This window comes from Typopeltis vanoorti, unplaced genomic scaffold (assembly GCF_054136105.1).
Source record: "Typopeltis vanoorti isolate ZY-2024b unplaced genomic scaffold, IOZ_Tvanoo_1.0 HiC_scaffold_24, whole genome shotgun sequence".
NCBI lineage: Eukaryota > Metazoa > Arthropoda > Arachnida > Uropygi > Thelyphonidae > Typopeltis > Typopeltis vanoorti.
In genome coordinates, this window is record NW_028328064.1 from 4,471,636 (window position 1) to 4,498,902 (window position 27,267).

Consider the following 27,267-nt stretch of genomic DNA (forward strand, 5'->3'; position numbering starts at 1 on the left):
CTGTACTTCGTCACTCATGCAGAATGCAGTTATTTAAACCAAAAATCGAATTTATATAAATCACTGGTGTCTGCATGCAAATTCGAAAAACTCAGGAAAAAAAGATGTCCCGATTATGTTATTGTATGATGCTCTATGTCTCTCCATCTAACAGTGTTCTATATGAACATACATTTTTATTTTAATCTTTCGCTTTATTTTAATCTTTAATCTTTCGTTTCTGGTTATCTTATTCTAACAGGGAACGTTGATCCACTATGAACTTTTCCTACAAATTTCAAGGCAGCGAAAGACGTAAATATTATTTTTTTTAATGAAAACAAAAATCGTTGGGTTAAGATGAGTACTTCTTTTCAATAAATATCTTCAGATTAAAAAAAAAAATAATAATAAAGCCAATGTCTTCAAATTTGTAGATTTACTAAGATCAATTCACAGGCGCATGCGCATTCTTTTATAGTATTTAAAAATCCTCAAAACAGAACGGAATGAGGTAAAGTAGCATCATATTTAATATTCGGGAAAAAGGCACAACAGAATACATTTGAAAAATTATAAAATTTGATTCTAGAAATCGCAATAGAGTTGTTCGCTATAAACAAACGACATTGCGACATCACAGCCCCGATCTAATTTCCTTCGTGGTTAAATAGGCAGTGCAGGGATTGACGAGATGTAAGAATTTTAAATATTATTGTGCCCAAGTACTTTTTAAAATATTCTCATGTAACAGTTTAATTCAGATTGGAATAATTCGTATGATATGTAATTAAATAGTGCATCAAAGAATAGTTATGCTGTGTATACAATATCTAACACAAAAATATTTTTATAGTTTAGTATAGTAAAAAAAATAGTATAGTTCTACAAATTTTGTCTTGCAGTGGCTGTTTATGATCACAACTCAGAAACATCGCACTTAATAAGTTCAGAGTTTTTCTTGATTTAATTGACTATTTTGCGACCAGTTGGTGACACCGATCATCCCGTACTAACCTTGGAAGTAGCAAATTATATGGTTGTTCCAATTAGGAAAAGTCGCATGCTCAACTACATAGCTGGAAGTTATGACACTCAAGAGAATACGATGTTTGATACCATCGTATCACTTACTTAATGGCAGGTTATTAGCTCTGCATGGGAAGCTTTGAAAAGATGTTTGAATGAAGTAGTATAGGATGTGTCTCTAGAGGTCGAAGAACAAATAGGATTGAAGGGACGTGGATTTGCAACCTTATGAAGCAAGAGATCCATAAGAAAATGATATGTGGAAGGAATATCGAGAGAATAAGAATGAGAGCGCAGGATAGAAAAGCTATGGGTACTGTATACTAAGGAGAAGTATGAAAAGAAATTGGTTTCTTAGGCTAAAGGCAACCTAAAAGTATTTTATCGTTATGCCGCAAGCAAAAGACAGAATGAATGTGGAAGAATAACTTGAGTGAGTACAAATGGTGCTCTAGTGTCAGAAGCTAATGACATTGTTCAAATAATGTGTTCTCACTTTGCTAAGATCTGTCAACTTTGGTCTGTGTAACCTAGAGCACAGTGCTACCAGTACATTGGATGAAGAAATAGAGGTGCATGAGAAGGAAGTTCTAAAGCCTCTTCATAACCTGATAAGAATTCGGCAATACGGACACATGGGATGTCAGCACTTGCACTAAAAAATATCCAACCGAACTAGCTAGGCGATTGGCATGTTTGTACACTTTGAGTCTTACCTTAGGAAAGTTCTATAAAAAGAAAGCAACTATGAAAATCCGGTGAAGGATGGTGCAGAAACCGATGTATGTAACTACGACCTTCTGTACAAGTGAAAATTGATATTATCTAAATTATCTCTGGAGTGGTGGTGAAGATTTAGGGAAAAGTTACATGCTCAGCTACAAAGCTGGACGTTATGACACTCAGGAGAATATGATGTTCGATCTCATCGTAACTGGCTAAGCCATTGTCATGTTTGTATAATTTGAGTATTATTTTAGGAAAGTCCTACAGAGAGAAAGCAGGTATGATAGTCCTGTTGTACAAGGGTAGCAGAAATTGATGTATTTAACTACCCGTTCTCTGTAAAAAGAGAAACTGATATACGTGGGTGGTCTGAAAAGTTCTCGTCCTAAAAATGAAAAAACGAATTTATAATTTCAAAATTATTTTTATTTTTCAACTTAATCTCCCTTAAGACTAATACATTTATTTCAGATATGCGGCAGCGCCATTATCCCGTCCCTGTAGTGGCTCTCAGTAAGATCTGCAAATACCCCTCTAGAACTGCAATCACTCTTGATTCGAAGAAAAACGCTGACCAGTGAGGAAGAGTTTTAGTTTTGGGAAGAGACAGAAGTCAGAGGGAGCCTAATCTGGGGAATAGGGTGGATGTTCCAACAATTCATAGTGCAGATCCTTTAATTTTCCCATTGCCAAAACACCTTTGTGGGCATTGTCCTGATGAAATATGATTATTTTCTACTGCAAACCAGGTCTTTTCTCACGAATTTGTTCGTATAGTCGGATTAAAAGATCAGAATAATATTCCCGGTTAATGGTTTTACCCTTTTCAAGATAATTAATAAACAAAATGCCTTTAGCAACCCAAAACACCGATGCCATGACTTTTCCTGCTGATGAAACCGACTTTGTCTTCTTTGGCGCTGAACAGCCGGCTTCTGTCCACTGTTTCGACTGCTGTTTGGATTCTGGTGTGTAATGGTGAATCCAAGTCTCATCCATAGTAATACATCGACGCACAAAATCCGTTTTATTCTTGTTAAAACCCTCCAAGCACTGTTCAGAGATTTTCATGCGAGTGCGTTTTTGATCTGCTGTGAACAAGTGTGCGGCACCCATCTTGCGCAAAGCTTTTTCATTTGCAATTTTTCATGCAAAATATATCCTACACATTCTTTGGAAATGCCTATAGTCTCAACAATTTCACGCACTTTGACTTGCCAGTCATTCAATACCATATCGTGCACTTGATCAATGATTTCTGGTGTTGTTACACTTTTTGGACATCCTTCACGTGGATCATCTTCAAGGCTGGTACGGCCACGATTAAACTCGGCAGCCCATTTCTTAATTGTCGAAAACGAAGGAGAAGAGTGCCCATAAACGTTTATGACTTCCACTGAATTTCTTTTGGCATTAATCCTTCTTTTACAAAGAATTTTATAACTGCACGATACTCAATTTTATCCATTTCCAGCTATACAGACAACACTTTTGCTTCCGACAGCTGTATAAAACAAACTGCTTGATAGAATGACTTGCATGTTCACAGGGATGCTTATGACAGATGTACTAACTTAGAAAAAAAAATCTTACCGATAGTGTTGCCATTTATAGTCGAGACCGAGAACTTTTCAGACCACCCAGACATCTACGGTATCTCTGGTGAAGATTTTAGAGATGATGGGAAGAAATCGCATACCAAAATGGGTTGACAAGCAAGCTTTACTTGTCTGTTTGCAAGGAACATGCGTGTTTTGGAGGGATATTATGTCTGAACAGTTTGCTCATATTTTATAATAATGTTACGGCTGAATTAGAAAGGAATGGTTTCACCATTATACCACATAAAAGGATGTTGAATATATTGAGTTGAGGGCGAGTTGCGAAACTACCACATTTAAGGTAACTGTTGGGGATATGCCGAGGATCAGTTCTTGGATCACTGTTCTTCAATCGATACATTAATAATATTGGGAAAAGCTTGTCAGGTGTTTGCTGATGATCGAACGGTAGGAAGAGCAATCAGGGATGTTAGGTACAGTACATAGCATGTACAGAATGATTTCAGTAGGCTGGAACTTTGGGCAAATAAAATCGCTGTCAGTTCACTTCTTTTTTAGGAGGTGTAAAATTAAGCACTTTGGCGTAAGGATATTTTCAATGGCATATTATATTGGTGGGAGTATGTTACAAGAAATTGATTAGGCTAAGAATCTTGGAGTTATGGCGGATACGATGGTGAAGTTAAAAGTTCACTTAGCAAAGGCGACCTAGAGGATGAATTGAAATGGACATTGGCATGTAAGGATAAGGAAGTTATTCACTTTTCTACAAGGCTGTGACACCATTACACCTGGAATATGCTCAGGTTTGATCTCATGTGCTTCAAAAGTATAAAGAACATGTGGAAATGGTGCAAAGGAAAGTAACAAAGTTGATGTCAGGATTACGCAATTTAGATTATGAGGAGAGATTGAAAGTATGTTGACAAAAGACACTATAAAGAGTAAAGAAAGAGAGAGAGAGAGAGAGAGAGAGAGAGAGATGAATGGGGAGCGGGAGAAGGAATATATAAACTTCTATAAACTCCTGAAAGGGTGCTGTAGATTATCAATTGATGCATTTTTTATTATATGGAAGATGGGGAAAGGGCATTGGGCATCCGTGGCAGTTAGGTTTGTATGAGGTTAAGAAAGAAGTGACAATCTATGCTTTTCTCTGACAGCAGTGAGTGAATGAAACAGATTGCCTCTTAAAGTGGTGAATGCATCTAGTGTGAATGAGTTTCAGAGAAAGTATGACAGCTGGTGTGGTGAAATATATCCTTCTGCGAACGAGTTCTTCACTCCCTGGAGGAATTATGATTTTTTTTAGCATGCACTGACACTACTGTTTATACTTCTTCAGAAAACAAACGATATTCATGGTGTCAGATTTTCTATATGTTTCGTTTCATTTTGTTATCTTTTTCTTTTTTTATAATTCCGTACATGATAAATCATCCAAGCTATAGCATATCTGAGTTATAAACGAATAGATAAATAGGAAGGAAAGGTATTAATATTCCACGAATTTATGCCCACATCCGCTTAGGGAAAACATGGGTAGGAAGGGTATTCTAAATCAGTGTTACACTGCTGTTGTTGTTGCTTATCCACTTAGCTTAGGAAGGACACGGTGAGGTATGCATTTTATTGAGATATTTGAATCCCTTGAACTGTTTACCATTTCATAATTAATTGTGTAATAATATTCAAAGACCTAGTATTTCCAAGAATATGCTTAACATCTGTTTAATACCACTGTATATCGCTGTTTGTGAGTTGTGATTTCAGCTATGAGTTAACAGTGTGGTTGAAACAAAACTCAAGAAGAGTGAGGATTCGTCCCATCATAGGCAGGTAGTCATGAGGCAAGTTTATTACGTCTATTTAAAAGCGTAGATTTCTTGAAAGGAAAAAAAAACTCCTTAACTCTGTCTTGTATACCTCCGTATAAAACCAAATAATTCAGTTTACTTGAATATCTTATGAATGTTCCTTGTGTAACCTGGATTTGACCCCAGGCTTTTCCGACAAAAAGGACCCCGCTGTAACCGCTTTAATTGAGGTTTCATGGAATCAGGTTACTTGGCTGTGAAAGGTCATTAGGCCTAAAACTTTGATTGGAAAATAATAATGATAAAAATAGCGAAAAGTAGGGAGAAGCATGCCTAAGAGGCAGAAATCAAATTTATTCATAAAGGTTGAGATAATTTAGTTTAACTTGAACAGGGTTCAAATTAATTTTCCACACAAACGTCAAAATTCGATAGCTTTGACAAGTAAATAATGACATGATTTTGATTGGAGCGGCCTAATGTTGTAACACGTGATAACCCTCTACATATTTCGGATTCTTCCAGGTATAGAATACCTCGCCAATCTAGGGAGGTCCAATAGAGTAAAGAAAACCTTAACCAACCAATATCTCTTGTTCAATAGAGGGCAATCAATCGAGTTAATCACTCACTAACGTACAGAAACGTATTTCTTAGTCTGCGTTATTTCTACCGTCAGTTTCGTATGGGCATTTTTCATAAGAGATTGTATGACCTGTTACCCCAATTCATCCTTAATCCTTTAAGCAGTATATCCTTTTCGTTCATTCTCTCTCTTCCTTGCTGCTTCAGGTTCTATGGTATAACGTTCTCTTATTAGTCCACTAATGGCATTAGTATGAGAGAGGTTTTGAGATAGTGATAGGTTTAAAAAATTATGCATTTAATTCCTTAAAAACAGTCGCTTTTTCTGTTGGCTGATTTTCTCATACTGCCAAATATTAACTGTTCCCCATTTCTAGACAAGGGTCTATAAATGCGGAAGTCAGTCCAAGAAATGTCAACATTTCCCTTATATTTTGAACTGCTTTGATATTGGACAGTCTGTAGATTATGCCCATTTTTGGTTTCATCAACTATAAAAAAGGCTTCGCAAAAGAACTTTTCACTTATATTATTATAATAAAAATCACTTTGAGCTTCATCCTGACGGAAGTTATGTTCAGTAGGCGTAATTTTGGTAAGAGAAGACGACTCCAGGGAGGTAAATGAACGGAATATGAAGTTTTTAAAAATTAAATTATTTTAAATAAACAAAGGACGAAGTCCAACTTTCTAGATCAAAACGGCTAGCGAGTTTTCAAAGATAGATGCTGAGTATGCTTTCTACTAATCATTCGACTAATATTTGCATGCGTAATCTCTAGGGAGGCCAGTCTAATAAAGAAAAACCTTAAAACGCCAACACCGATAGTTCAAACTTGATGAAACACTACTTACTTGTGTACATCATTACACCACTAGATGGAATGTTGCTATCTGACAAGTTGGATCCATTGATTCGAGTTGTTGTCACCATATTACTGTGGCTGTGACAGTCAACCTGAACAAAATGGGACATATATTCGTCTATCTAGCCGATATTTTTTCCACTCATCAGTTGTTCAGTGGTTGTCTTTTGTACCGCGGTTGTTTTTGTTTAGTTAATAGCAAGAAGCCTGTGACTTCGTCGTCTCTACTGTACAATCCCATTCGTGACAGGTACCCAGATATTATGTACGTAGGCTCTACAAACTTCTATTGTATTTGCGTTTCCATTTGACCGATTATGGCCTTTTTGTAGACCACAATTGTTACAATCCATCATTAGCCGCTCATATTACAGTCTTGCCAAAGAATTGTCATTGGTAGAATATTTCCTGGTTGTTTAACTTACTGTCTGTTTTCAGTATATACTCGTATATTAGCAAAGCAAGGGTGTCCTTTATATTTGGAATGGTACGTTGAGCAAACTATCATACTGCACTTTTGATGTCATGTCATGCTCTTGGTCCATTATCGCATTGAACTGTTCGTACGCGCGCGCACACACACACACACACACACACACACACACACACACACACACACACACACACACACACACACACACACACACACACACACACACACACACACACACACACACACACACACACACACACACACTGTCTCTCCAGAAATAGACAGATAGCGAGCGACTTATAGAGATATGGAATTCCACTCTGTATATATGATTAAGCGACGTCCACGACACTTAAAAGTTATAACGAAGCAGCAGTAAGTTATGTGATCTAACTAGAAATCCTGGAGTACATTCACTGAAGCAAAATCCCAACACGCAATAATATCTGTTATCGAACGTTTTAGTAAAATATAAAAGCTGAAAAGATTTATGGAGAACAAAAGAATCTGCTTTAAAAATCTGCGCATAATATGTTCCCATGGGTTATTTTTCTTTTGATCTTTGCATTTATGCTTTTTCAGTGAAGACAGGAGTTCACAGGCATCTCTAATTTTAAAAGGTTTTATTGGATGATACTTAACTGACAAACACGCGGATCGCTGTTTTCCTTTGATCTGCACCGCTTTTAATGGCAGTACGAAGCCGACTTATAAAAAGCATAAAGGCAGTTTATTTTAGGAATCTTCTGGATCAAAAAATTCTAGTGTGGACATAGCTTTAGACAGGGTTGTAGTCCTAAAAGAAATAGTGCCAGGGCTCTACCTTGGAAACAAAAATCCAGAGCAAAAGTGCGGCATTTATTATTATTATTATTATTATATTAATTTTAATTATATTATATTAATTATTATATTATTATACATTTCAATTAATATTATATCATATAATATTATATATTAGATAATATAATAATAGCGGCAAGCTGCTATTTTTTTGACCGAAAGCTGGAACTGCATTATAAGTCTTATTATTATAATTTATTATAATGAATTTAAAAATTTTGATAGTTTTAAAAAAGTACCAGGGCATCGCCCTGGCCCGACTACACCCCTGGCTTTAGATGATGTCAAATGTATTTTGCGAAGTGACAGTCGTCTCATTAATCGGATGCGGCTCATATTTAATGATAGTCTTTGGCCAGCTATCTCTGATTGGCTACTATCGGCGATTGAACTGCCCTCTGTCTCCCCAAGTTTGATAGGAATTAGAAAAATATGGAATAATTGCAAAGAAACTTAGTGTATTGACAGTCTCAATCACCTCTCTGTGACTGTGAGTACACGGATCGTTTTGCATATCAATCAAGAAACAAACGAGCTTATTTTAAGTAAAATGTTTGCTAATCTTTAAAGTTTTTTTTCCTTGCATTTATACGCATGTGTATGTGTCATCATCATCTGATATATATCCTGAAAAGGTGTACATTATATACCACCATGATACTCCATGATTAAGTTGGTATTATTTCTTGCTTCGTATCAATTTTCTCATAAATTCGTCATTTATTTCTCAGATCTTCATTACTGCCTGATTATATTTAGGACCTTCTAAGGTACTTTTAGCAGCATCAATAACTCTTCCACCTAGAACTCGATCTTCCTGTAGATTTTTTTGCCATCCGGCATCAAAAGTATTTTACTAACTCTCTCCCATTCTGTTTAAGTGACCATATTACTTGATATTAGCTCTTCTTACACATTCCTGAATGCTAACAACTGTTAAGAGCCTTCATTAATATCTTCATTTTAATATGAAGATTAAGTTTTATGATGATGCTATTTATTCACTCCTCTAATTTTTCTCAGAACTATCATAAATATAGTCTCTAATATTTGATCAACCTTTATTTCTAATCAGACTCTCAGTTTAATAAACTAAAATTGATTTCAGGATTATCTTCTACACTGGTAGTTTGGGATTTTGCCTATTTATTCAGCTGACTGTAACAGTGTGCATATGCTGTTTTCTATTTCCATATTTAAGTTATCATCTTCACTGAAGTTTGTTTCTGGATAAAACTAAACTTTTTACTTGTTCTAATAGGTTTTACTTGTTGCATTTCTGTCTATAGCTTTTGCCCATTTTTTTTTTCTTGTTGATTTTCATGCCAAACTTGTTCTACATAAAGTGTTGTTGGGCTTATTATCTCCAATTTTGATATTTTGATATCAAGTTTAATTCTACTTTTCTTCAAAATGGCATTCATATAGATGATGAATTAAATAAAGATTGTGTACACCCTCATGCAGTTTTTCTGCACCTATTTTAATTCTAACTGCTGATTCGCAATTTAAATATAGACTGTGCAATGCTGAGTATTATGTACCGTTTATACTATATAACTGTAATGGATTTGAACAGTTTTTTTCTTGGTTCTTTTTCATGTGCCTTTTAGAGATCTACAAATACAAACCCACTCTCAAAAGATTCTAAATCTGTAGTTCATTAGTATCGTAAGTGGGCTAAGAATATTTTTTTTATTCTCTACTGATTTTTTATATAATTTTCTCTATGTCTTACATAATTCCGGAAACTCTGCTCTAGAGACAAACACGGAAATTTCTCAAGCCACTTCCGGCCTGCAATAATTAGAGCGTGGGGTCTGACACCGAACTATGAAATTCGTCTCCCACAAGCATCCATACCCATGGTACGAATCGAACCTTCTCTAGGTTAGAGAGTGGGTACTAGCAACTCGGCCAACCAGGCCGAAAATTTCCCCTAATTTCTCAACTGACTTTCGTAGAGTGAATATTTGATCATCATCACAGTCTCTACTTGGCCTGAATTCGGCTTGTCCATCTCAAAGTTTCCCTTCCACAATTTTTCTTAGTTTCGTTCTAATGTTTGCACAAACCTTACCTTGAACATTAAGCAGGGAAATTCCTCTGTAATTCTGTAATTCTCACATTCGTTTTAATTTCCTCTTTTATAAATGGATACTATGAGAGCTCTAATCCAGTCAGTGGAATTTGAATTCTGCCCAGGTTTCCTTAATTATGAAGTATACCATTGTAAAGCTTTTATACTTTAGCATTTCTGGTCGAATATAATCTACTTCAGTTGCATTTCCCATTTCGATTACTCTTCAATAACTACATCAAGAATAATTGATATGTGCCTCTTACTATATATTTCTCTTGAATTTTTTCTAATAATGTTCAGTAACGTCTATCATTTTAAAGTAATGAAGAGTATAGTTATCTTCAATTTTTGCCACCTATATATTCTCACCTATGATGCCTTTTACAGCACTCTATCCTCCGTTTATTAATTTTTACAACATCCTCTATCACATTTTGCCGCCTTCTTGATATTTATCTTCTATATTCGTGTCAAAGTCTTCCCATTTTTGCTACTTTTACACACTCGATCCTCACATTTCAAGAATTTTCGACACGCCTTAATAAATCGAAACTCTAACATTGAGTTTCGATTTATCTATCTTTGCAAACAACTAAAAACTTCACCCCATATATTTCCTGGCTGAATCAATAAATATTTTCTTCATCCCTGTAAAACATTATCAAATAATACAAGAAGTTACAGAACATTATTAGAAAAAATTCAAGAGAAATATATAGTACGGAGTACATATCAATTCTTCATGTCCAATATAATGTCCAATTATATATCAATTCTAGTGATGCAACCAGTTAGTAAACATCTACCCGAATACTGAACGAAAGAAAAATTGCACGCAATCTGAGATTTAGTCGATCAAATTGAGTTCGGTACTGGCTTAAACCCAAAAGAAAATGATAGTACAAAATGGTAGAATGTTATCCCGACTGGATCGCCACAGTTTAAACAATATCTTTGCTTATTTCCTTCAGGTAATCAAAACGAACAGTAAAAAATCTTCCAAGCAACGCAAGTTCTCCATAAAGAAATCTGAAGATAGACGCAATCAACCGAAGAAGTTTCAGTGCATAGCAAAATAGAAAAAGACAAAAACATGTGAGATTCTTCTAAATAACAAATACAAGATGTTATATTCTGGCAATAATGATGAGGAAAATGAAGGGGTAAGTAAAGTATTATGAGGTATAATGATGTGGGCAAACAACAAATGGAGAATTGGACAACGAGATTTACTTGTGCGTGTGGGGCCACACCGGGTTCTTCTGAGTAAGGCGCTGACATACAGAAAAACTAAAAATTTCTTTCTTGTTGAAATCAGTAATGGAGGAGGAAACGAATACCAGATATATAGAAACGCTTTGGGAAATTTTTTTAGAAAAGATCAAATATAATAATAATGAAAAATACCTGATGGATTTTTGTTTAGGACATGAACTAGTCATTACGCATTGCATTGTCCAGAATGTTTAGAGAGGAGTACTTCTTCATTCAGATAAATAGAGTCAAATAAAACATACTCACACCGCCACCTCCGATTTCATAGTTGGGGTGGGGAGAGTGTAGCGTGATTCGTCGCTTCAGAACACGCTTTCCAAGCTTCCGTCTCGCTATGCACTTTTTGTACCACTAAAAACGACGCTGCATGTTGGTTCAGGTAATATGGGATTTGCATATTGCGGTCCTACCATGAAAACCATGTTGTGAACTTCGGTTCTGAATGTCTTTGTTGAGATTCGTGTTTCAATCGATGCCAGGAACTACGCATTCAACGTGTCGCTTGACGAATGGTGGTGTTTACATATTCTTCGTAGCATCCTATAGTCACGTTCGGTGAGTGTGATTGATGGGTCGTCCACCGCGATCAGCACTTGCAGTTGACTCCCTAGGCTTCCATTTCGGTATGGTCTCACCGAATGTTGAGAGCCTCCTTAGCACAGTCGGTATAGACGAAGCTCTTGGGCCAGAAAGACCTGGGTTCGATTTCCGTCAGTGACGTGAGGAACCTTTATCTGGTCTTTTTCGACTAAAGGTGAGTTAGTCGGTCTCATAAGGAGGTAGAGGTTTTTTTCTCCCGGAAACTCCGGTTTTTCATGTCTCAGAACAGACAAACTGGCCAATTGAACACACGCAATTTACAGATAAGAATACTTGGATGGCCGTGGGCGCTTAAGTGCCTGTTAGAGTCACTGATGGATGGATCACCGAGTATTGACCGGGGATGGCCAAAGTTATCAACGATTTGCCAAACAGATTGGCTTGCAATATGGCATCCTATCACAACGCTTCTTTCAAACTCCGTCAGTTCCTTTCTCGCAGCGATTTCACCGGGGCGCAGTTGCACTAACTTGGGAGCATCACTTTCCTCCAATTTATATCGGCTACAAACACGCGACTCATTACATGCCACGATGCACCTTGCCATTGGGGGGTATCATGTCCGTTGACTTATTTTCAAGCAGTGTAAGTATCACTAATAATCAAGCATTATAGTCTCCATAAAGTAGAATAAATGTGTAGTTTGTGATCGCTATGAAATATTAATAAGTAAAACCGTTTTTATTAGCAGCACTACAGTATGTATGCAATAGTAAGGATCATTCATAAATAACTTCAGTCACTGAGATGTATTGCTTACATATTTGTTTTAAGAAACTTATGTTGCCTCCGTTGTTTTCATTTCCTGTAATACAGCAGCTTATCTATTTTTAAAAACGCTCTTTGCACCACTTGCTTTCGCCTTCTGAAATCCTGCGTGTTGTTTTCATTCCAAATTGCTCCCTCCAATTTCTTTTTCTTTAGGATTACATCATTCTGAAAATGTTGGTGAATTTCAGGAAAGAACGGCGACTTGCACTTAAACTAAATAGACTAAAATATTGCCCCTGTCAATAAATTATTAGTTTCACGGAGGTATTGAAAATAGCATGGTTCATATTTCATAGTTCAAGAGGAAATGGGTTGCCTTCGCTTTTCTGGTCTCAATTCAATTACACTAATCTATACATCTTCGGAACAACGAAGTAGTGTCAATAGGACAGTCTTATTCTCCTTGAAGAAATCATTTGCAAAGTACTCGTAATTGAAGTGCGCGTAATCTGCAGTCCAAAGATTAGAGATGTTCTTTTGCAGTATTTCTCATTGCTTGTTCCTAAGAAAATCGAAGGAGTGGAGTAATCTGAAATTCTAATAAAATTTGAAATGATTGGATTTTTCGAACTTAGTCTTTTGGGAAGAAAATAAAATGGTTGCAACATTATGGCTCTGAAATTACGTGCATAGCGATAAAATGAGTCAGAAATAAACATTTATTGAGATAAAGACTTTGCGATAAAAAAATCCTGCTTTATTTACCTATAATATACTGATGATCATATTTCGTTTTTAAATGTCGCGTACTTTAAGGTTTCTTAACTCGAGCTGCTTGAGGGATCCTTGAGTTTTCATTAAGGCCAGATAGAAGTCTAGAATACTTTGTACACATACCGGCTATTTGAATTAGAAACCTTTATGCAGATGTACGTAAACGTCACTTAAGCAGTGTACATGCAAAATACTTGATCACGTGCGTTCGCGTTCTACGCAACTATTTAAGAATGCAGTGGTCGAGAACTTGTGATCAACACTAATCTTCATTAGTGTTGATCACAAGTGGAAAAACAAAGGAGCTTTCGGTGTTCGATAAAGGGCTTATTGTGGGTGCCCGCCTGGCTCGAGTCATGATTTTAAAACAGCAGAGCTGACGGGTTTCTCAAAAGGTGAGATATTTCGAGTGTTTAGTCAGTGGAAAAATATCCCACATTGTTTGTCTAAGAGGCCTAACTGTGGTCTTCAGAGAGTCTGTCAGGAACAAGATTGCCATCGTCTGAGAAGGCTTGTACGGATAACCAGAACTTCCTGTGTGCAGCAGTTGACTGAAGCATTTAATGAAGGCTGTTTTAGATCCATATCTCACCGAACTATGCGCAGGAAATTGAAGAGGATCGGTATTAGCACTGGCGTTCTTACACGGAAACCACTGATTTCTGCGAACAAAAGAAAAATTCGTCTGCTGTACACTGGCGTCAGGAACACCGTGAGTGGACACTGAAAGAATGGAAACTTTCGTCAGACCACAAACTCTCTACCTATTGCCTGTACAGATCAAGTTTTATACCTTGTTTTGTACATACAGTAGGCAGAGAGTTTGAAGGGAGTCCCATGAAGTGCCGTGTAAGCACAACACAAGGTTCTGGAGGTGATGCCATTGTGTGGGGTATGTTTTGTTGGTCCGGAACGTGTCCCGTGATATTGCTAGAAGGGCGGAAGTCCTTCAAGGACCAGCTGCACATTGTTGATGGTCAAGTCTCTCCTGCAGTGTTGACTTTTGATCCAACAGGTTACGGTTGTTTCATGGACGACATTCCTGCTTTCTGTCGCGCAAGAACTGTTCAGCACTGGTTCAGCGAGAATGACAACGACTGCCACTATTTTCCCTGGCCATAGGGATCTGAACCCTATTGAGAATGTATGAGGCATGGTAGAAAAACAGATCCGGGAGTAAAGGCCTTTTCTGCCAAATTTGAGCCATTTAAAGGACTGTCTGATGAACACCTGGTATGTTGTAGACCTACATGCAATCCGACATCTTGTGGAATCTATGTGAAACAGCATATGTGCTATAATTCGAGCTAAAGAAGGTCTAACACTGTATTAAATAAAAGTTTATTACTTAAATTAAGGGGATATTAAATCCCACATAGTTTTAAAACCGAATAAGAAACTCAAAGATTGGAATCAGAGAGTTTCTTGCCGAATATAGTAAACTATAAAGTATCGGCGACACTAGCGTTAGCCAATGCAAGTGATCCTAGTACGTAGTACAATGCCGGACGACTCGTTGCTAAGGTGGGGGAAGTTCAGATCGCTATTCTTAGGTATTTAGGTGCAACGAGTCATCCGGTATTGTACTACGTACTAGGATCACTTGCATTGGCTAACGCTAGTGTCGCCGATACTTTATAGTTTACTATATTCGGCAAGAAACTCTCTGATTCCAATCTTTGAGTTTCTTATTCGGTTTTAAAACTATGTGGGATTTAATATCCCCTTAATTTAAGTAATGTTTTCATTGCCGAAATGAAGCTTATTAGCTCTTTATTCTTAAGTAAAAGTTTATAATTCAGTAGCTGGTATGCGTAGATTAGTTTTTTAATTAAGTTTTGATTTGTATGAAATAAAAAACAGAAAAGTAGGGAATCGAACCTGCAAGCCTTTACTTTTTGCAGAACCACTATTATTGAAGTTACCACTAGTATATGCAGGGGAACTTAGAGGATTGGTTGATATAAAAACATAATATAAATATCAGATTATTGTAATTTGCTGTGTCTAGAAATTGCATTAATCCTCTAACATAGCATATTATTATATTATATTATATTAAAAAAAAACACATGATAAAGGGGATTATCTAAAATTAACTTATCTTATTTTTTAAGTCTAATCTTCCATAGTTTCCCTAAATTTCAGAGCAAACAACTAGACAAATATAATAATAAAGAGATACTTTACGTGTCTTAAATCACCTAATTGTAATGATGGTTATACATTCTTTTTTTTCTTTAAATTATCGATTTTTGTTTTAATTAAAGAATTTTTGAAATTTCCTTGTTGGTCAGTGATAGTTTATTTTGTCTTCGCCAAATAGGAGTACTGGATTATTCCATGTCCTTATTTCTTTATTTCCCTTGCTTATTTGCTTCTCAGTCTGTTGGAATTCAAATTCTGTTTCGAGAGGCGTACTATTTCCAACAACAGTCTACTTTAGATTTGTGTGCTTCGCTGTGTGCGTGCGTACTTCTGCGTTTGAATTTTGTCCTTAGGCATATTACGTGTATGTGTATTATATTGGCTTCCTCGCTATATGTCTAAGTTTAGCAGAGAAGCGATTTCGACAGGTGCTTATCTAGTTGAAAGAGTTCATTGAGGATAGGAAAAACTAAAAGAACCTTTGCAACTCTCAACGTACAGTGCATATGGAGTTTAAGCCACTCTTTCTAAACTTCTTTCCCTGTCTAATGCAGATCAAATAGGAAACCGGAGCTTTTGACAGAATAGATAATTAAAAAATAAATTGTGAAAATGGTTTATATTAGTAGAGTTCTAAGACAGATGTACAAAAATCAGTTCTATATACAGACCATCACGCTTAATTTTATAGCTACTTTTTCAGAGAAAAATGCTTACGACTGTTCGCGGTTTTCGAGTGAACCTTATAGGATCAGGAGCAAGGTTCTCACTGACAAAAGATACACGTATTAACAGTATGAATATCTTCTATATGATAGCGATTTGTTTATGTGATGATATACCAATAAATTTATAGTATAAATACATGTTTCTTTAATAACAAACACACAAAAATGCTGATATTTTATATTGACGACTGTACATGCAAATAAACCCCTGTTCGTGGCATTTAGGATTGTGTATTTCATGATTCATTTTGCGACAGCTTACTGGCTAAGCTTTTAATAACAGTGACTTGTTCTCTAAGGGTTAAGTCTTTTCGTTTTTACGACATCACTAATTAAAAATCAAAAGTTCAAAATATGTTCTAGCTTATGCGTTAAATATTTTTGATTCAGTAAAGTGCAAAACGCAGATGCTCTTATAGCATGTACTTAGTTAACTTGTGAAAATATAGATGTACACATTGTTCGTATTCTGTTGGGTGTACGGTAATTCAGCTCTCGCCTAGAGACATTCATAAAACATCCATGTCCAAAGTGGGATTCGAAGTCAGAGGCTTATTTGGAATGTGGATACGCTAACGACTCTACTAACCATCTTTATGTATATGTCATGTTGCGTCATATGGTGACATCATTCATTATGACAGTAATCGAACACGTGGCTTTTTTGTTGTTGTTGTTGTGGTGGTGGTTCGCATATTTTCAACGTACGGTCGTTTTCTCATTTGCGACATATACATTTATATTTTTCAAGTTGTTTTTCTTGATCGCTAAAATGGTCAGGTTTTTTTAACCAAAATTGAGAGGATGCGATATCTTGGTCTGATCTGATTTTCCCTTTTCAGTCGTTTCCGACCGTAGGTGACTTTGTAGGCATTGCCCACAAAGTACTCCTGGTGATATTTTTTCAGGGTAGTTCACTATTGCTTCCCTCCCCCTCCATTTTTTTTTTATACGGGCTCGTGACCGGCATATGGCTGGGACGCATTCATGACTGTAATCCATGTGTGTTCACGGGGCCAGATTGCCTGTTCTGGGGGACGAAAAACCCGAGTTTCCGGGTGAAGAAACTCCTCTACCTCCGTATGAGACCGGCTAACTCACCTTTAGTCGGAAGAGACCAGATAAAGACCAGCTTCACGTCAATGATGGGAATAGAACCCAGGTCTTTCGGACAAAAGGGCTTCACTGACTGAGCTACAGAGGCTCTTAAATCTTGGTAGAGATTCTAATTACAAAACTTACGAATAATTACACTGCATCATTTCAGAACATTCTGCCCTTGAAATTTGGCCGCTTGAACATTAAAAGTGAAATATTTCGACAAGAAACCGCATGCAAGATATGAAATTTTATTAAAAATCTTTCCAGTTAGAGCGGAGTTATGTGACTATAGTTTTATACAATTTGCAAAATTCACATAAGACGAGGAAGGGAAGGATACTAAGTTTAAGGTGTTATAATCATTACTTTCAAAAATCCGAAAATCACTTAAAACTTAATAAATTAATAATAATAATTATTATAAATGTATCCTGTTATATATTTTTAAAGAAGTCAGTTTTCATGTAAGAAACAGAAGTCAGAAACTTTAACAGAAGTCAGTTTTCATGTAAGAAAGCTGAGCTTGCTACAATCGTCCTTAGCTATATATACGGATATTACTGAAATAATCCATAATTTTCACTTGATTTCAAAAACAGATATGTCAGATTTGTCTGACAAGTCATTTACGGAAGGATGTTATTAAACTCTGTATAATATATTATACAATATTTGAAGTTAAATTTAATCATATAAATAAGCTCGAAAATCGCATGGATATTTATTAGATTATGTTGCACACTGAATGGCCAGTTTATTAGAAATACTCAATGAATAGCAAAATGGATCATAATGAGCATGCAGAACAGATTCGATGAGTCAGGCATCAACTTTAAGGGGGTTTCGGGAAATATTCCACAAGTATTCTGACCCAGGCGGATATGATGAGTTTCTGCATTTACATCACATATCCTGATAGTAGTACCTCTCAGTAACATCCGTTTTGCCACATCTAAAAGATGAACTAGACTGATATCAAGTGACTTATGGGGAGGGGAGGGCTTAATCAGCTACCGTAAAGTCGCTACGGTGTTCTTATAAGCATTCCTGGAACATGCGCCTTGTGATATACCGCGTTTTCCTGCTGGTAATATCTGTCGCATTAAGGGTGATGTTCAACAAAACTGGGTACATGGATAACAACACTGCTCTGCCCTATTGAGCTCTTGCTTGAAGAGGTAAAGAGTATCAAAAAGTATTTTTCAGATCAATAATACCCCGCTGTCGCCTTGCACTATTGATTAAGAGTGATGGTTCCCTCATCCTTCCTAAGCATGCAATAACATACAGGATTCAGCACTCCCAAATGACCATTTCAGTCCTGTGGTATCCAATGCTGATGTTCCTTCACTCATTTTAGCCGCAACTTCTTGTTTTGATTACCCTAAATGGTCGTTCGTCTGGTGTTGTCTCCCATCTGATGCAAGGCGCGTTCAGATACGATTCCTCGTAGGTTCTGGTTGTAGTGCATATTCATTTGACTAATTATAAGATTGAGTGTATTATCAAAAATAAAGAGAGTGAACCAAGATTTTTCTAACGGGAAGTATGCACTGCTTTTGTTTTGATAGCATTGAAGTTCACCAGATTTTCATCTCGCATGAAAATGTAAGGATATCAGTTTTGGTTGTTGAATATAGAAAATCTAGGATCTTGGCTTATTTGGAAACGGCAAAGTTTCTGGAATAAAGAACAGGATTGGAGCGCAATATCATCAGTAAATCTATGGATAGGATTTCACGTTAATGAGAGAAAGTCAATGTATGGGAGAAAGAGTATGAGTGAAAGCACATAGCTCTGATATCCTGGTGTTGATAGAGAAATTCGGTGAAAATAAACCTTCCACAATCCTGCAGTGAATTTTCTTTCTAGTTGTTCAGACGGCAGGAGACTATAAAACTGATAGCCTGGTGAGAAGAGAGAGAGAGAGAGAGAGAGAGAGAGAGAGAGAGAGAGAGAGAGAGAGAGAGAGAGAGAGAGAGAGAGAGAGATGGAAACAATGAAGGGCAGACCTTGTGAGCCTACACGAATCAAAAGATTTCTACTGTCCTTTGAACTGGAAACAAGTTTTTTTTTCCAAAGTTGTTTTCAATTTGTTCATGATTTTTACAATGGTTTTGGGTGTAGTGCAAGCCGAGTGAGGAACCAAGAACCATTGAATGTGTACTGATTTGTTTCTTGGACTGTTTTGACACACTTACTGGAGAACTAGTGCATAGATAGGGATAGGAGGTTTTGAATGAAGTGGAGAATAAGAGGCTTGTTTCAGACATTCAGTTAGATCAAGTATTTGAATCGAGAGAGAGAGAGAGAAAGAGAAAGACAGGAAACAGTAATTGGAAGAGAGACAGAAATCTCAGAGGGCATTCCAGTTGGCTCCGTTGTATAGGATATGAGATCGAGACTGGTGAGAGAAGATCGAGCTCTAAAATGGGACACGTAGAGAACTAACAAGTTCTCCAAGAGGAAAACTAACATCTATAGTGTGTTTGGTTGAAGAAGTAGTTAAGAAACTCTCATGATGTTAGGAGAATGATAAAAATGATCAGGAGTCCTGGTTGATAGGTGAATAATTTGTGTTAGGTGATCACTGATAACAAATAATTGTTTCTGAATAGAAATTATAGATATTAAAAGGCGCTATTTCAAACGATTTCATTTTTGGTTGTTATTAAGCGTTGCTTTATTTTCGGTTTCACTTTCTTAATGGCATTCTTCAAACTCATTGGTTTTAGCAGCACAAACCTGAAATCGATGCAGCAGCTCTCATGCTCGATACTGACTGGACATTAACAGTTATAACAGAAAGATTTATTCAGATTCTCTAAAATATTAATAACAAAGATTACATTTTAAAGCATTCTTCTCAGATCTTCAGAATAACAATCTCATTCTCCGTTAGTTATTCAGGTAACTATTATGTGCATTCTTGGTTTATACGGCTCCTAAAATAGAATCGATGTGTTCGAAATGATGTCCGGTCAGTGAAACCTTTAACAACTACATTACCATACTGAAAAAATACTGTTTTTGGATAGGTTATTGATTATGGTTATTTAGAGTTAATACTAAGGCAGATATACTATAGAATAGTATATTTTATGGGAGGCATACATTACCTGTATTCATCGGCTGGTTTGCGCAGGAGAAACTGTGTGGTGTTTTATGAGTCTATGTATTCCATAATGACTTATAAAACCATTATTTAGATCAGTGTTTCTCCATGGGGAGAAAATTGTTTCTTATTGGGGCGAAAATTAGTTTTTGGTGAGAAAAAATATTAGGAATTACATCAGCCAGCAGTGTAACACTGCAAGATGAAAGCTAATGGATATATAAAACAAACGAGGAGATAAGCACTTCATTTTTAAAATTGTGAATAAATAATAGAATATCCCTTTAAGGCATGCTGTCTAAGTTATGATTCATAGGCAAATATGGTCACTGCATAAAATTCTAGAGCTTTTTATTACCATGTTTCTTATAAATCACTCAACAGGAACGAGAAAATCACCAGCCTCTCACAGTCTTCCTTTAATTAGCGATTTTCTCATTCTTATTCGATTGCATAATTGAAACATGAGAAAACACAGTAAACTCTTAAGAAAATTATATATTGGTATGCGAAATTATAAGAGGCGATTAGGGAAAAAATGACTAAATAAAGTTCTTCAGGGAACGATTACTAAAGAAAAGTTGAGAAATACTGAACATAAGGACAGGGACAGAGAGAGAGAGACAGAGAGAAGTGCATTTGAGGCTATTTGGTATAAGATAGAAGGTTAAATGTACAAATGATTGCTGCAGGGGATATAGGGGAGAATGTGGAAGGCATGCATTTGCAAAGCTAAATCATCTATTGTTATGTAAACGTAATCTGCATTTGCAAGCATATAGCGCTTAACGATCTATATATAGATGGAGGATTTTCCTTGTCTTTATCTGGATTCTTGAGGTGGCTTGAAAAACCAAATTTGGTTTCCTAGGAAGTTATCTGATGCTTACCCATTTCATATACTAAAATTTAAAACCTTTCGTGGATGGAATTATCAAAAAAAAAAAAAAAGTACACATATCCCGAAGGGAATTGGAACCATGGGTTTTTACCTTGTTTTGAATTCCTTTCCCGACATGTAGATTAATACTCCTTATATTATTTAACAGACGATAATTTTAAAGTGCAATGATCTTCGGAAACGACTGTTGGTAGCATTTTTCTGTCCCTAATAAACCTTACATATCCAAATAACGCCTTTGTACATTCAAATTTTGGTTAAATTGTAGTAAATAATGCAAAAGAAGAAATTGTTTTTTAACAGCAATATAAACAAACCACATCGTGAAAAAAAAATGAAAGAAATTGCTCGCTCCCTCGACAATATTCGAAACCTAGAATGGGAAAAAAACCTGATTTTCCTTGTTGAATTCACCTGCCATCTGCAGGTGTTGTGGTATTATCTGATGAGTCAAAATTCAATAACTACAGATCTGTTATTAAGTTTTTCCTTCGCTAAAAGGAAGTTCTTTATTCAGACATTGCGTACCAGCGAAAAGTCTCAACATGCGTAACATATAGGAATGCACTATCTCCACATGGAATAATTAACCTTTTCCTTGTTGAAAGGAGTTTGTGTGTGTGTGTGTGTGTGTGTGTGTGTGTGTGTGTGTGGGTGGGTGTTCAGACAAACATATGAATTTATATTTGTTAGAAAAATAACATTTTAAAAGCTGGATAAGAGTAATTTAATATTGCTATGTTTTATACAGCATATGAATTACATATCATACTCCATTATTTCATTTATTTCGCAAAAACACTTACTTAAAATACGAAATACTTAACGATAGTGTTTAATAAAAAGTTTTCCGTACCTTTTAGATGCCCATAAATAATGTATATGTTAACAGCAATCATGATTTCATTTCCTCTTACAATCACTTCGCCCCCGATATCATCCCTTGAATCTTAAGATCTTAAACGAAACACACTACGTAGATTTATAGAAAAATACATTTAAGCCTCGTATAACGCGGATGCTAGGTTTCCATCATAGAAATGCTACGTTATATAAATCGCGTTATGCGAGACTAAGATCACCTAGAAAAAGTATGGTTAGGTTCCCAAATCGTTATATATATATATATATATATATATATATATAAACAATGACATATGCAACAAAAATAGATTTTTATTTAATTCAGGTAATTCATGTAAGTTAAGAAAACATATAAACTATGAAACAAATACAGTATAAAATTATAAGTTACAAATTGTACGTGTACAATTTGAAAATTTTATTTAAGTGGAAACGTTCTTTGCATTTGCTGTTGACCTCGCAATAAAACTGTCTCGGATTTTATGTTCGTTTTGTTTGATTGTTCGAATTGTAGATTCATTTAAATTTAGTCCTTGCAACTCATGGTTTTTCTCCATTTCTCAATCCATCCAAGATTTCAATTTTTCCTTCGAGAGAAATTAGTTCTCTTTTCTATGTTGGTTTTTCCCTTTCGTTGTAGTTTTAGCGCCATTACTATAAAATTTTTTTTTACATAAAAAAAAAACATTACATAATAATTATGCGTGTAACTTCCAGAAAATAAAGTGCTCAGCTGAGATTAACAAACTTGTGATTTTTAATGCGCTTTCCTGGCAGAAAACGAAGACAATTTTCAATAATAAACACTTTATACGGTGAACAGTTGACGCCACACGCACGCACACAAGGACAATTACAACAGAATAATTCCAGATTCGTTTCAGCTTAGTTTGAGTCCAGATTATTGGTGGTCTGTCAGTAAGTTATAAAAATTGTATTGCGATGACCCACTTAAAGTGACCATTTCTGCCATTTATTTCTTCCTTTTTATCTGACAGTTGTTTTTTCACTGAATATTTCTTCATTTTGTCATTTTTATTACCTAAATACTTTGCATTTGTTATCCTTAGCCATCTTTCATTGTATAACATTTTTATCCCGTTTTTCCGTGCGCTTGCAGCGACGTCTATAGGACTACAAATTCATTATTACTTGGAAGTGTCTTGTTAGGTTTCGGTGCGAAGTTTTATGCACGAGCTTAGCTAATTAAGGTCCTCAGATACCTTGTCCATAATTATAACAAATCACAAGAAAATATCCTTTTTTTAATTTTTTTTTTTTTAGATGCAGTATCATGCATCAAAATCATGACCCACAAAAAAGAAGTCACAGAACAAAATAAACAGAGGCAATGAAAAATCAACGCATAAGCATCACGTTTGCTTTATATATTATTTGCGATTTGAATAGCAGACATCCTGAGATTAATTTGTCACTTGCTTTCTTTTCAAAACTACGTTTAAACTTTGCTTCTTCTTTTTTTTTTTTTTTCGGTAAACGCAACTACAATTTGCATAACTTTTGCACCATTTTTCTGTCCAACAAAGTCTCATAATAGGTTTTCAAGCTGTTCTGGTTTATTTCTTGGTGTGTTAAGTCGTCATAATTGCCTTAATTACAAATGAAATGATTTTATTTAATTTTGTATAGAACACAATCCTTTTTTTTTTTCTTTATACATAAAACCCGTCCTTCCAGTACATATTCAAGGAATGGGAAGCTCAGCATGTCATCTATCCTATGCTTTCAAATGCACTCTTTTTAAAATTTTTGATGTGTTATTATTATTAATTATCAATTGTTTTTGATAATATTTTATTTTATGCTTAAAAACTGATTATGTGTTAATAACATAAAATTTTTATTTTGACTTTATTAATATACCAATTTGCTAACCAAAAGTTCCCAGACTGACTGGAAAAACCTAAACTTGGTAATAATGACATAAGATTGAATTAAATCGTCTGCGATTTCGTCAAGATCTCAATGACATTTTCAAATCTTCGCTTCGCCTCTGATACCTTGTCCATAATTATAACTAATCACAAGAAAATATCCGTTTTTTAGCCGTAATTTCATCTCTGCACACAAAAAGAAGTCAAAGGGAGATAAAGTTTGGGATTATGAAGATTGCGATACTACAGCCACGTTGTTCTTACCCAAAAACCATTGCAAGGACAATATATGTATGACAAGATGCTGCTGCAGTGAAGTAACTAGTTCTGAATATACTGCTACATTTCTGATCCTTTTATTATTATTATTATTATTATTATTATTATTATTATTATTACTTTGGCGAATATCTTCCATTTAAACGCTGAAGGGCACTCTGGTTGGCAATTTGACCTACAAGAACGAATTTATGATTCACAACTCCTTCACAGTCAAAGAATGCAATCATCGGGCTTTTGATATCGATTAGATCTTCCTTGCTTTTTTTTTTTCTTTTTTGAAGTCCTGGTGATGTATTTTCCCTGACGATTGCTATTTGTTCCATTTTAAATGGTCTCCGAAGCAGTTTTACCGAATTTAAAACAAACTTAATTGCGTCGTCACCTCTTTCATTCCTTTATGAAATGAATTTTGTAATAATAGAGTTAAAATACGAATATAAAAACGCTGCTAGCTATAAACTGAAATTCAACAAATGCAGCATGTCATATTGTCAGTCCAGGAACTTTTAGTGTAGCATCTCATACATTTAACAGATTAAAATATGACAGATAAAAACATTCAAAGTGAAAAAAAAAAAAAAAAAGGCTTTTTGTGTTACACTCTGAGCCTTATGAGGGTGCGTATAAGGAATTTCATTATGATATATATCAGGATTGCCAAACTGTCTTGTGAGATTTTATGCGTTTTATATGTTAATGTCAAATCAAAGAAAATTTAATTTATTACCCAGAACGATTATAAAAGTCTTGATGTAGTAGATGATTTCTATTGTTTGATATTTCACCGTTGTCCTGCGCATCGTCTAGAAGTAACAGATTTAAAAAAAAAATGCTTTCAAAATATCTGTAGAGCACGGTCTCCAGCTTATCGTGGTGAGACAAGGTGAAAGCATTGTCTAGTCACGTCTCTGTAGGTCAGTATCATGCTTTCCATTAAAAATAAAATATTATAATTTTATGCTAAAAGCATTTAATAAAACTAAATAACGATATAGGATGTTATCTACATTTCGCTTATATAAATAGGAAAAAGCACATGTAAGTGACATGCTTTTTCTTCGAGTTATACATATATTGTTATACGCGTGACTTGTTTTGAAGTTTGGTTACCGTGATATATATCTTTATTTTGTTATACTGTCTAAAACTTTCTCTGTGAAATGTGACAGTATCATTAGTTACGTAATGTATTATATGTAAGACTGGCGCTATCACAAATAAATGCCGTATTAACTAGCATATTTTCACTCAGTTATCTTTTTTCCCCATGGGGGGGGGGCAAAAGATGCTATATAAGAAAATTGCCTTCGAAATAACCGAAAAATTGTACAATCCTTATCCCATACCGGTCCTGACAACAGGACGTGGTTCCTACTTATAATGCAGGTATAAAATACGAAGACTTAGGAGAATCAATAATTGATTTCCATTAATAATATATATATTGTACATGTAATTTAGAACAAAACTTTAAAATAAAACAAGAATTTTCAACCGGGTGCAAACTTCTCGGTTGTGTGTGTGTGTGTGAGAGAGAGAGAGAGAGAGAGAGAGTGTTACAAAAATAATTTCTTTTTTTAAAAATGAATATAGCAGGATTGTTATTTTTGTAATATTTAATATTTTAAATGTTGCTGTAATTCATTTTGAATTAAAATGATTTAATGCCAATATAGCAGTAAAGTTTGAACAAAAGGAATTTCAGACAAATGAGTTTATCTTAGGTTCTGACACATCACTGTTGTGATAAGAGTTATTCTTATGTAAAAATGTGTCAAGTGCTTTCTCACAGGACTGCGCTATTGCAAAGAATACTGCTTTATATCATAAGGTGCCAATACAACATTTAAATCCTTTTTCAGCTAAGGAGAAACAAGTAGTATAGTATATTATGAAAAGCGCTCCTATATTACTTTCACTGCTGTTAACAGTTCTATCACCAAGCTTCGCATTTGAGAACAATACAGTTCTTGTCGGGAGAGTTGTCTAGGCTGTCAGCAGATATTTTTGTAACTTGAAAAGCCTGGTTGAAAAGTCTAAAAGAATTCTCCATAGATAGCAAGCAAGCTTCTGAATAATTTCCATAGGCAGAGGATCTGGTGACAGCCTAGAGAAACCTTTGCAGTCGGAAGACCAATACGCGCTTATTGGTTGAAGAGAATTGAACTCAAATCCCACCACGGATACCAGGAATATTCTCAGCGCTTTGTCAATGAATTTTAATTAAATTAATTAATTTATTATTATTTTTTGGTAACTGACAGGACAAGCGACCAGTTTATTTACTTGTTTTCAATACTGTTCAATACTTTAGAGTAATCGAATGCGTACTGACTTTTGAAATATTAAATAGAAAGCTTGCATAACAGTTATTAAATATGTGCTCTTCTTACTGACTTTTAGTGTTTCATTAAATGAGGGATAAATATATTTTGATAACTGATTATTCCACATGAAAGTGATTTATTTAAATTAAACGATTAACTATGTATCATCTTTAAAGAAAAAAAAATAGGTAAGCGAAACAAAAAGTGCATTGTTGCCTAAAGACTGTGAACATATTCGCGGATAATGGCTAAAATTAATCCTAACGACCAATGTTCAGGAGTGTATGATAGATGCTACTCTCCGGAAGAATTTACTGCACTAGACTAGGATGAGGATAGAAAAACTGTATAAACTGAATTTTTTAAATGTTTTCTCTTAGTGGAGAAAGAAAATTATGTGGCAGGGAAAATATGCAAGTAAATATGGTAAATTATTAAAGTGAATAATGTGATATTGTTATTCTGGTCGGTGTAATGTAGTGTAGTATAATGTTCAGTTGATGCTATTGACCCATACTCCCTAAGCAATTCGAAGGAATAAGAATAAGACCGTATGATTTAGACGATGAGGAAAATCTGGAAATTATTCTAAAAGAAAGGCAAATTATTATTACTGACATTAT

At 35.3% G+C, this 27,267-nt stretch overlaps 1 protein-coding gene across 2 annotated transcripts in view; it reads left to right on the forward strand.

Annotated features, from left to right (window-relative positions):
* Positions 1-27,267, forward strand: part of LOC150092192 (disintegrin and metalloproteinase domain-containing protein 11-like) — a 1,236,934-nt gene that overhangs the window by 130,161 nt on the left and 1,079,506 nt on the right. The window lies entirely within an intron of this gene.